This window comes from Rattus norvegicus, chromosome 18 (assembly GCF_021556685.1).
Source record: "Rattus norvegicus strain SHRSP/BbbUtx chromosome 18, alternate assembly SHRSP_T2T, whole genome shotgun sequence".
NCBI classification, from domain to species: domain Eukaryota; kingdom Metazoa; phylum Chordata; class Mammalia; order Rodentia; family Muridae; genus Rattus; species Rattus norvegicus.
Window position 1 is genome coordinate 77,605,499 of NC_141551.1, and position 8,637 is coordinate 77,614,135.

The 8,637-nt window shown below is 43.9% G+C and overlaps 1 long non-coding RNA gene across 1 annotated transcript; it reads left to right on the forward strand.

The window, feature by feature from the left end:
- The first annotated feature begins 1,670 nt into the window (after nt 1-1,670).
- LOC102548851 (uncharacterized) lies at nt 1,671-7,788 on the forward strand. The gene is made up of 3 exons (XR_015642686.1): nt 1,671-2,195; nt 7,145-7,242; nt 7,337-7,788. It is a non-coding gene; the product is annotated as an uncharacterized LOC102548851 (long non-coding RNA).
- Nucleotides 7,789-8,637: the final 849 nt, after the last annotated feature.

Genomic DNA, 8,637 nt, shown 5'->3' on the forward strand with positions numbered 1-8,637 from the left:
GGACCAGCAGGGACACCAGGAGAAGTTCTCGGCTGTGCCTCTCTCAGGGAAGTGAAGATCAGCAAAGATGAGAGACCCACAAGCGTTACATGAATAGCTGTATCAGCAAGACAAGCTCTGTTTCTGTCGCTCTGTCGAGTCCTATTTATACCCTCATGTCCTCCATGTGCCGTGCTTCAGCACAGGTCTTACCTAAGCACGTGCATCCAATCACCTCCTGTCCTCAGAGTACCAACAAATGCAGCTCAACTATGCAGTGTAAAGTGGACCAATACACAAGTGTTGTTAGCAAAGAATCCCTCATCACGTGTCCTGTCACGTGCTTGCTTTAGCAGAACATCCTCTCTCCTGTGTCTGCTTCAGTGAAACACTCCTTCACGAGTCTGCCTTAGCCTTTCACCTGTGTCCACTTCAGGAAAACACTCCTTCACGTGTTTGCCCCAGCAGAACACCATCCAACACAATGGACTCTCCAAAGAACTCTTAAGTTTCCACTTCAATAGGAGTGTTTCACTGCCTGGTTTCAAAGCACGTCACACAAAGCTATAACAGTCAAAGCAGAATAGTGTTGGCTCAAGACTGGACATTTGACCCAATGGTCAAAACATAATAGCCACATAAGTCCAGTCACCGAGCTTTTGACAAAGTTCGTTTGAGTTTGCATTACGATGACAGTCTTCAATAAACAGTGTTGCAGAAATTGGGGATGTGTGTGTGGGACTGAAAGCAAGACGCATGTTTTAACAGTTACACAAGTTGTCTGAAAACAACTTAAAGGAGTCTGTGAGCTCCTTAAAGGCATCTGTATTGAAACTACAGAAGAGAACATGGGAAATTGTTCAGAACATAGACTGGGGAAAATGTATACAGCCTCAAAGGCACAGGAAACAAAAGCGAAGGTAACAAGTGGAATTGCATCAAAATGAAAATGTTTTACACTGCAAAGAAAATGACCAAGGTGATCAAGAACCATCCGGCAGACTGGGAGAGCCTTGCAGGTTCCTTCTGGTAAGGGGTCACTATCCAGAATCTATAAGGAGCTCAGTCAAATAGGAAAATAATAACAATAATTCTGTTAAAAATGGGCCAGAAACCTAATAAACTTTTTTTTGTAGTTAAAATTGGCTAGCAGGTGTAGGATGATGTCATTATGCAGCAAGGCGGCTCCAGGATAAGCCAAAGCCTACCATTGGATGAGAAGGAAGGGTAGGCGGGGAAAGGTCTAGGAGGGGGAGGAATCAGGATGGAGGACGATGATTCCGATCCAAGTTGTCTAGGTCAATTTTATTTTGTCTAGGTGGGCGGTTTCTATCTTTATTAATTGGCAGTGAATTTATTCTATGGATGTATTGTGGATTGAGTATGTAACATATAAATCTAATTGTTAAATCACGAGTTTCTGAAACTTTGATTTACCAGGCTAAAGAGGACGGTGTGTGAAAGAAATGGCTGAGAGGCAGTTGGAGCATGCGGATCCCACTAGGAGTGAGAACACGGCGGGCTCTGCAGAACGAGATGTGTGTGTGTGGAGGGGGAGGGGTGTGTTAACCACGGCCTAGGGGACCACACAGAGAGGGTAGCTAAAAGGGAGACAGCCGGGGAAGGGCGTCTTGTGGACCACGTGGTAGAGTAGCAGCCCGAGCGAGCTCTCGGAACCGTTAGAAAACGTTCCTTTTTAATCTGACCGCAACAAGCAGGTGCATAAATATAGGCTTAGTATCCCTAATCACCAGGGAAATGTGTGTCAAAACCACAGCGAGCTATTTTTTCATTCCATTTTGAATGACATCACCAACTGTACTCCGTTGCTGAGAATTTAACTTAACCCAGCAACTATGAAACAGTATGGAGGTCCCTGAACAAAAAGGAATAGACCACGACATGATTCTGCTGTGCAAGGGAAGTAAAATTGTTCTGCTGAAGAGACAGTTACACCCTGGTGTTTACTGCAGCACTGGGCACATAAGCTACGTGGGAGAAACAGCGGAGATGTCTGCTGGCACGCGGATGAAGAAGCACTGATGTGCACACACTCACCGCGGACTGTGGGCGGGTCCCGACAGGAACACAGACTTGCCATTTTCAACCACACGGGGAGAACTAAGCGTCACCATGTTAAGTGAAATACATCGTGCGCAGAAGCTGCTCATCCTCTAACTGACCTGTGGGACCTGAAAGTGCCAACCTCACCGCAGGTGACAGAAGGAAGGGGTCACAGAGACTGGGGACAGAGAGGGCTGGGAAAAGGGAAAGACTAGAAACTGGGTGCTAGGTTACAGTTGAAAAGGAGAAGGAGTTAGACTTGGAGAGACATAGGATTTCCCCACACCCAGGAGAGGCCTGTCTAAGAGGAACTCTATCCATTTCAACAGGCCTGTGTACAGCATTGCTACGGCTGCTACCCTATTAAGATAACTGGATAATGAATGTTATTTCCCAAAAACTATGAGAAAGGTGTCTGAATATTTTCATCAAAAAAACATAATAAATATTAAGGAGCTAGGAATGAACCCTGTGTCGAACACTATGTAGTATAGGCATGTACCAAAAAGAAGGCCGTAGAGATGGCTCAGTGGTTAAGAACACACATTGACCTAAGTTCAGTTCCCAGCACCCATGCCCAGCAACCCACAAACATTGCAACTCCAGCTCCAGAAAATCCAATGTCATCCCCTGACTTCCCGGATCACCTTGCGTACAAGTTCAATGCAAACCCAAACATACACGCAAACTTATAATTTAAAAATAAACCTTAAAAAGATAAGGCAAAATAAATGTTTAAAGCACACACACACACACACACACACACACACACACACACAGATGGACTTGTTAGGAAGATGGTGAGATTTTATGAAGCCAGCCATCTAGAAAGTACAATGTTTTAAACGTGTAGTTGAAATGATGGCACTCCCCCTATGCGATCCAACTATTGGCTCTTAATTAACCAAGAACCCCAGAGTGAAAGAGAGAGGAAAACATAATCAGAGGACAGAAATACTGGAGGTCTTTGTCCAGAGCAAAGCTGTGATGCCTGGTGTCAGATGTGGTCTCACGGTGTTAACTGAAGACAGATGTTTAACTGAGTAACCAGGAGAGACTTTGGACTAGACTCCATGGCAACAGCCCATGCCTAGCAACCGGAGTCTCTGCTTCAGCAACAAGAGCATCAAATGGGCTTTTTAGGTCCTAGCCAGTTTAGTAGAGGAAGGTCATATTGCTTTTATCCAGGGAAATGACTTCTCTTGGGAGGACAAGTGCTGACACACAATTGGCCCGCATCATTCAGCAATTGGAAGGGCACATGGCTGCCCCCGGGGGCCATGGGGTCACAGGTCTTCCTAAGATAGTGTTATCCCATTTAGACAGAACTATTAAGTCTTATCTGTCATGAGTTCACTTGGAAGTTCAATGCAGTAAAACACATGTTCCGGTTTTCGTTCTCTGAAGTGGATTTAAATGTCTGTTTTGGGGACTTCAAAATGTCTCAACCTTTAAAAAGTAAAAAGAAAACTCAGGTTAGGTGCAGATAGTCTACTTAACATAAAATTACAAAATTACTGCGTTCCCAGGGGTCATCTTAGAATGGGTTCAATTTCTTTTTTCTTTCAGTTACAAAATTGAACCCTTTCCTTCTCTTTGGAACAATGATATCTTCTTTTCTTTCAGTGTTTGAGACATAGTTTCATTCTGTGTCCCAGACTTCTCTGGAATTGACAGTATAGTCCAGGATGGCCCTGTCTCGTGATGATCTTGCCTCAGCTTCTCTCTTCAGTAAAAGCAAGCTGCTTAAACACTCTCTGGCTTTTGTATATCTTCTTTGAAAATGTAACTATTCAAGACCCCTACTCCCGCCTAGTTTTTAATCAGGCCTCTAGCTTCTGCTGTCTCCTTCACTCACAGCATCGTCTTTTGGGACTTGTTTTGTTTGTTTGTTTGTTTGTTTGTTTGTTTGTTTGTTTTTGTTTTGCTGTAGCCCTGCCTGTCTGCTGTCTGTTGTGGATTTTGGAACCTGTGATTTGGGTGTGAAGTCTAGTAAGTCATTGCTGAGGTAAATGGAGGCTTTGCCTGTGTTCTCCTAAGAGTTTTATGTATGGTTGGAGGTCTGAAGTGCATGATTCACTTCTTTTTAGTAGTGTAAGATAAAGGCTAGCTTTCATTCTGATATCCAACTTCCTAGAGCAGTCAATGAGGAGACCATTCTCTCTGCATCAGGTATTACCGTACCCTGTTGATGATATACATTTGGGGTTATCTTCAGCCTTTCTCTTTTATTACATTGGTCTGTGTATATCCTACTATGCCATGACCACAAGTTTTCAGTTATTGTAAATCTTGCAGTACACTCTGGAATCAAAATACACAGTGACGTCAAGTTTCAGAAGGGCACGCGCATGGAAGAGAAGACACAGTGTTAAAACCTCCTTTCTACCCAGGGTGACTTACAGACTCAATGCTGTTCCCAACCAACCTCAAGAGGGTTTTTAGGGAAATAACAGAAGACAACTCTGACATTTTTGTGCAGTCTCTAGAGCAGTTCTGATCCCTGAGGATCAGAACCCTGCCTTCTACTCTGTCTAACTGGTTCTTTGTGTTCCTTGAAAGGATGGTGTCTTAGTCAGGGTTTCTATTCCTACTCAAACATCATGACCAAGAAGCAGGTTGGGGAGGAAAGGGTTTATTCAGCTTACACTTCCACATTGCTGTTCATCAACAAAGGAAGTCAGGACTGGAACTCAAGCAGGTCAGGAAGCAGGAGCTGATGCAGAGGCCATGGAGGGATGTTACTTACTGGCTTGCGTCCCCTGGCTTGCTCAGCTTGCTCTCTTATAGAACCCAGGACTACCAGCCCAGGGGTGGCACCACCCACAATGGGCTGGGCCCTCCCATTCTTGATCATTAACTGAGAAAATGCCTTACAGCTGGGTCTAAGGAGGAGTTTCCTCAAGGGAGGCTCCTTTCTCTGTGACAACTCCAGCTTGGTCAAGTTGACACACAGAACCAGCTTACACAGACGTTATTATTTTCAGAATGCCTTATTTTTTCTTTGACTTTTTAATGCATATACACAACTGTCTGGTCGTAATCATCCTCAAGTCCTCCTCCTCATCCCCTGATAACCCCAATGTGTCCTATGTCCCCTTCCAACACTCATGGCCTCTTGATCTTTCTTTTGTAACCCACTAAATCCAACTGGTTCCGCCTTTTAGAATATCAAGTGATCTCGCTGGCTCGATCTTTTGGGGGCAATGATATCTTTAGTGAATTTGTAAGTGTGACAACCTGTCCTCTCCAAGACAGCATTTAAAATGTTTTTTTTTTTCATTAACTCATCTACTATCTGGAAGTCAAAGACCTTTGCCTACTGCATGTGGTCTTTGCTTATGATTTTACTCATACAATGTCTCAAAAATGTAAACGTACTAAAAATTTAAATGATTTATTATCATGGCTGACAGTACAATTGAAAGCATCAACCAAGAACTTCTAGTGGCTTGTGTAGGCATCGCATCCTTGTTAGACTGTGAGGCCCCTTTGTGGCTGGGTGCATGTCCACATCTCAGCCCTGTGCCATCCTGGGAGGACCTGACCTTTGTTCTAGAGCTTCTACACCTTTGGAAACAGCCCTATGTCTATTGTTGAAAGCAGCATCAGCACTTAATTTTCTCTACCCCACAATATTTGGAATTTTTCTTTGATCAGAATAAGGTTCAAATACAAGACAACTATTGATTGACTGAAAGCCATTTGCTACATGAGGCAGAATATAGTCTGAAGACTCTACTTACTGATCAACTTTGACTCTCTGTGACAGGTTTTCAGGTTTAACCATGTCTTATGTTCTATGGTGTCCAGATACTAAAGAAACCTGTATTAGCAGCGACATCTGTGGAAACTACAACAAAGCTCACTAAAGCAGCTAATGAATGCTCTCAGCCACCACGAAAGGTTATCCATGACTAGAGGGCTCAAAGTCTGAGAGGACTGTCTCTAGGGTGACTGTTCTCACCTTGTGACCCATGACAATTTGCACTGGTGACAAGACAATTCACAGTAATTGTCTCAGGAAGTACGAAGGGGGCACCAAGTTCATATGCTGCTCTGGTTCACGCTGATTAGCAAAGTCTAGAAGACTTTTAGGGGAAAACATTTCAGACATAGGTTATTGACTGCTCCACAAAAACTCCTCTCCAGAGGGAGAAGAAAGTTACCCCTCATAGTGTTTCACTCAACCTCCATCCCAGAGGAGGAAGAGAGTCACCCATTAGAGCACTGCTCTCAACCTATTAGTATAGTCAGATTTTCTGTCACTAACACCATTGGATTTCTTCTAGAATGAGGGGCAGAGATTAGACAGCGGTCACTAAGGACAGTTTTGTTACAGGTAGAACCCTGAATCAGAGGTTGAATTCTCCTTTCTCACCATCCTGGGAAACACACCCACAGCCAGAGGCACACGGCACTGCTACTTTACAGGCCTGGCATCTGAATTCATCACAAATCTTTTTGCCTCAAAGGAATAGGTGGCACATGCAGAAGGCCCCAGAAGGAGCTGTCGAGCCTTGTTTCCATGGGAACTGAGAACACCACAAACACTCAGACTTCTCTGTGGTGTTAGCACTGCTTTTATGGATAGGCATTGTAGCTAATGGGATAAATGAATTACTTCAGATGTCTAAAGGCATAAAAGGTGAGGAAGATGTGCTTTCACTGAGAGTGACAGCATCTGTGTAAATCAGTAACTTGAATTTTGGGAGACTTTGGTGTCTTTGTAAAGCATGGATAGTGAGCAAAGACTTGCAAGTAAAAATGGGTGTAAAAAATGTAGGGTACAGAAAGAAGGATCACTTTGGGCTTTGGGGTGCCAGGCTTTGTCTTGACTGAACAAGAGAACCACAGCAATGCCCTAACTACTTTCTTGCCCTCTGACCCCCTTGACCCCTGACCCTCCTTGACCTCTGACCCCCCTTGACCTCTGACCCACCCTTGACCTCTGACCCCCTTGACCTCTGACCCTTGGGGTATCTGTATTCTTACTGCCTATAGCCAGAAAAAAGGTCAAGTTATGATGGATGGGGAATTTGATGATTATGAGTGTACGCTTCAGCTGTAAGTCATCAGCAGGGTTTGTTCTGTTCAAAAGGGGGTTGTTCCTGTCAGGTGAGCCAGGACGGAGGCCTGAGAAGTGAGCATCTGAGACAAAGAGATGAACCAGGAGAGAACTCTAGCTGTCCTCACAAGGTGAGAATATTTTCAATGACCCCATACAAGCTGTTTTTGCAGAAATTCAAAGTTACATGGATGATGAGAAAATGTATTATTTGATGTTTTCAAGACAGAATGTGGTAGAAGAAAGTATCAGAGGTGTCTAGGCTCCTGCCATGGGAGCTGCTCCACATGCTTCAAAGACTGTCTCTTTGACAAGGCAACTCAAAGCCAGCTTCATCATCAAAGGTCCTGCCAGCAGAGCAAGGATTTAGGAAACCTGCGTTCCTGGAGCTCCCTGTCAAATGTGTAGGCAGTTCCACTGAAGAGTCCTTTACCCAGCGACTGTTAACCCTAAAGAACATTGGAGATGAAGCTTGCAGATCTTGTAACTTTCTGAGCTTCCTGAGCCCTGTAAATTTTTGAAATGTCCTGTGTCTTATGAGAGCTCTTTATTTCTTCCTCTCTCTAGGAGGGTGTGTGTGTGTGTGTGTGTGTGCATGCATTTAGAAATTTGGAGGGAGTAGCCTCACAACAATATAGACTAGACTATTTTTAAAATAAAATGAGCCCAAAACTAAATGCTTTGTGTGTTCCTGAGTATATACATATGTAATGTGTCTATAAGTGTGCATCTGTAAGTGTATGTGCTGTGTGTATGATTCAGTGTGTAGTTTTGTGTATGGGAATTGTTTGTACATGTGTGAGATGTCTTATATAAATATTGTGTCTTTCTAGAGATTAACCGTTAAGCACACACAGGAACTGTTAACACCAGACAGCTCAGTGCATTGATTCTCCTGCTCAGCAACCCTGAAGAAATGGTGAATGAACAAAGTCTGGTCCTAATGACAGAGGACACCTTTTCTACTGCTCCATTGGAAATTCCATGATGATGGCTGCAGCTAGCAGCACACTGCATGGCCAGGGCATCAGCCTGACAAGGAAAGGGACCAGAAAACAACATCCATAGAAATCCTTGTCATCAAATGGAGTTCTGACTAGTCAGTGTGACTAGGCATGGGTATCCCTTCCTATGACGGCTTCCCCTTCCACACACATCCCATAAAGTTCTCTAGAATGTTCTGTAATAAAGGGCCAGTCTCAAACAATGAAGACTCCCCTTCTGTGGGCTTGCCTATTCAGTTCCACAGCAGTGGCCCTTCAACAGGAGGATAGTACTAAGCCTCTTTGCCGCTAGGTTACCCCCAAGCAATTGCATCATGAAGAATAAAGATGTCTAGCCCAAAGGGGAACTTTTGGAGAAAAACAGGATTAATATATTTGAAGAATGAAGGACTAGCTTGAGGGTGTTTTGACCTCACTTCCTCCCTGTCTTCTGAAAGATAATTGTGTGGGGTTACATCAGGACTAAACTGCACCAAAATCCTGCCCCAGTGTGTTTCATCTTAAGCTATCATTCTAACAAGA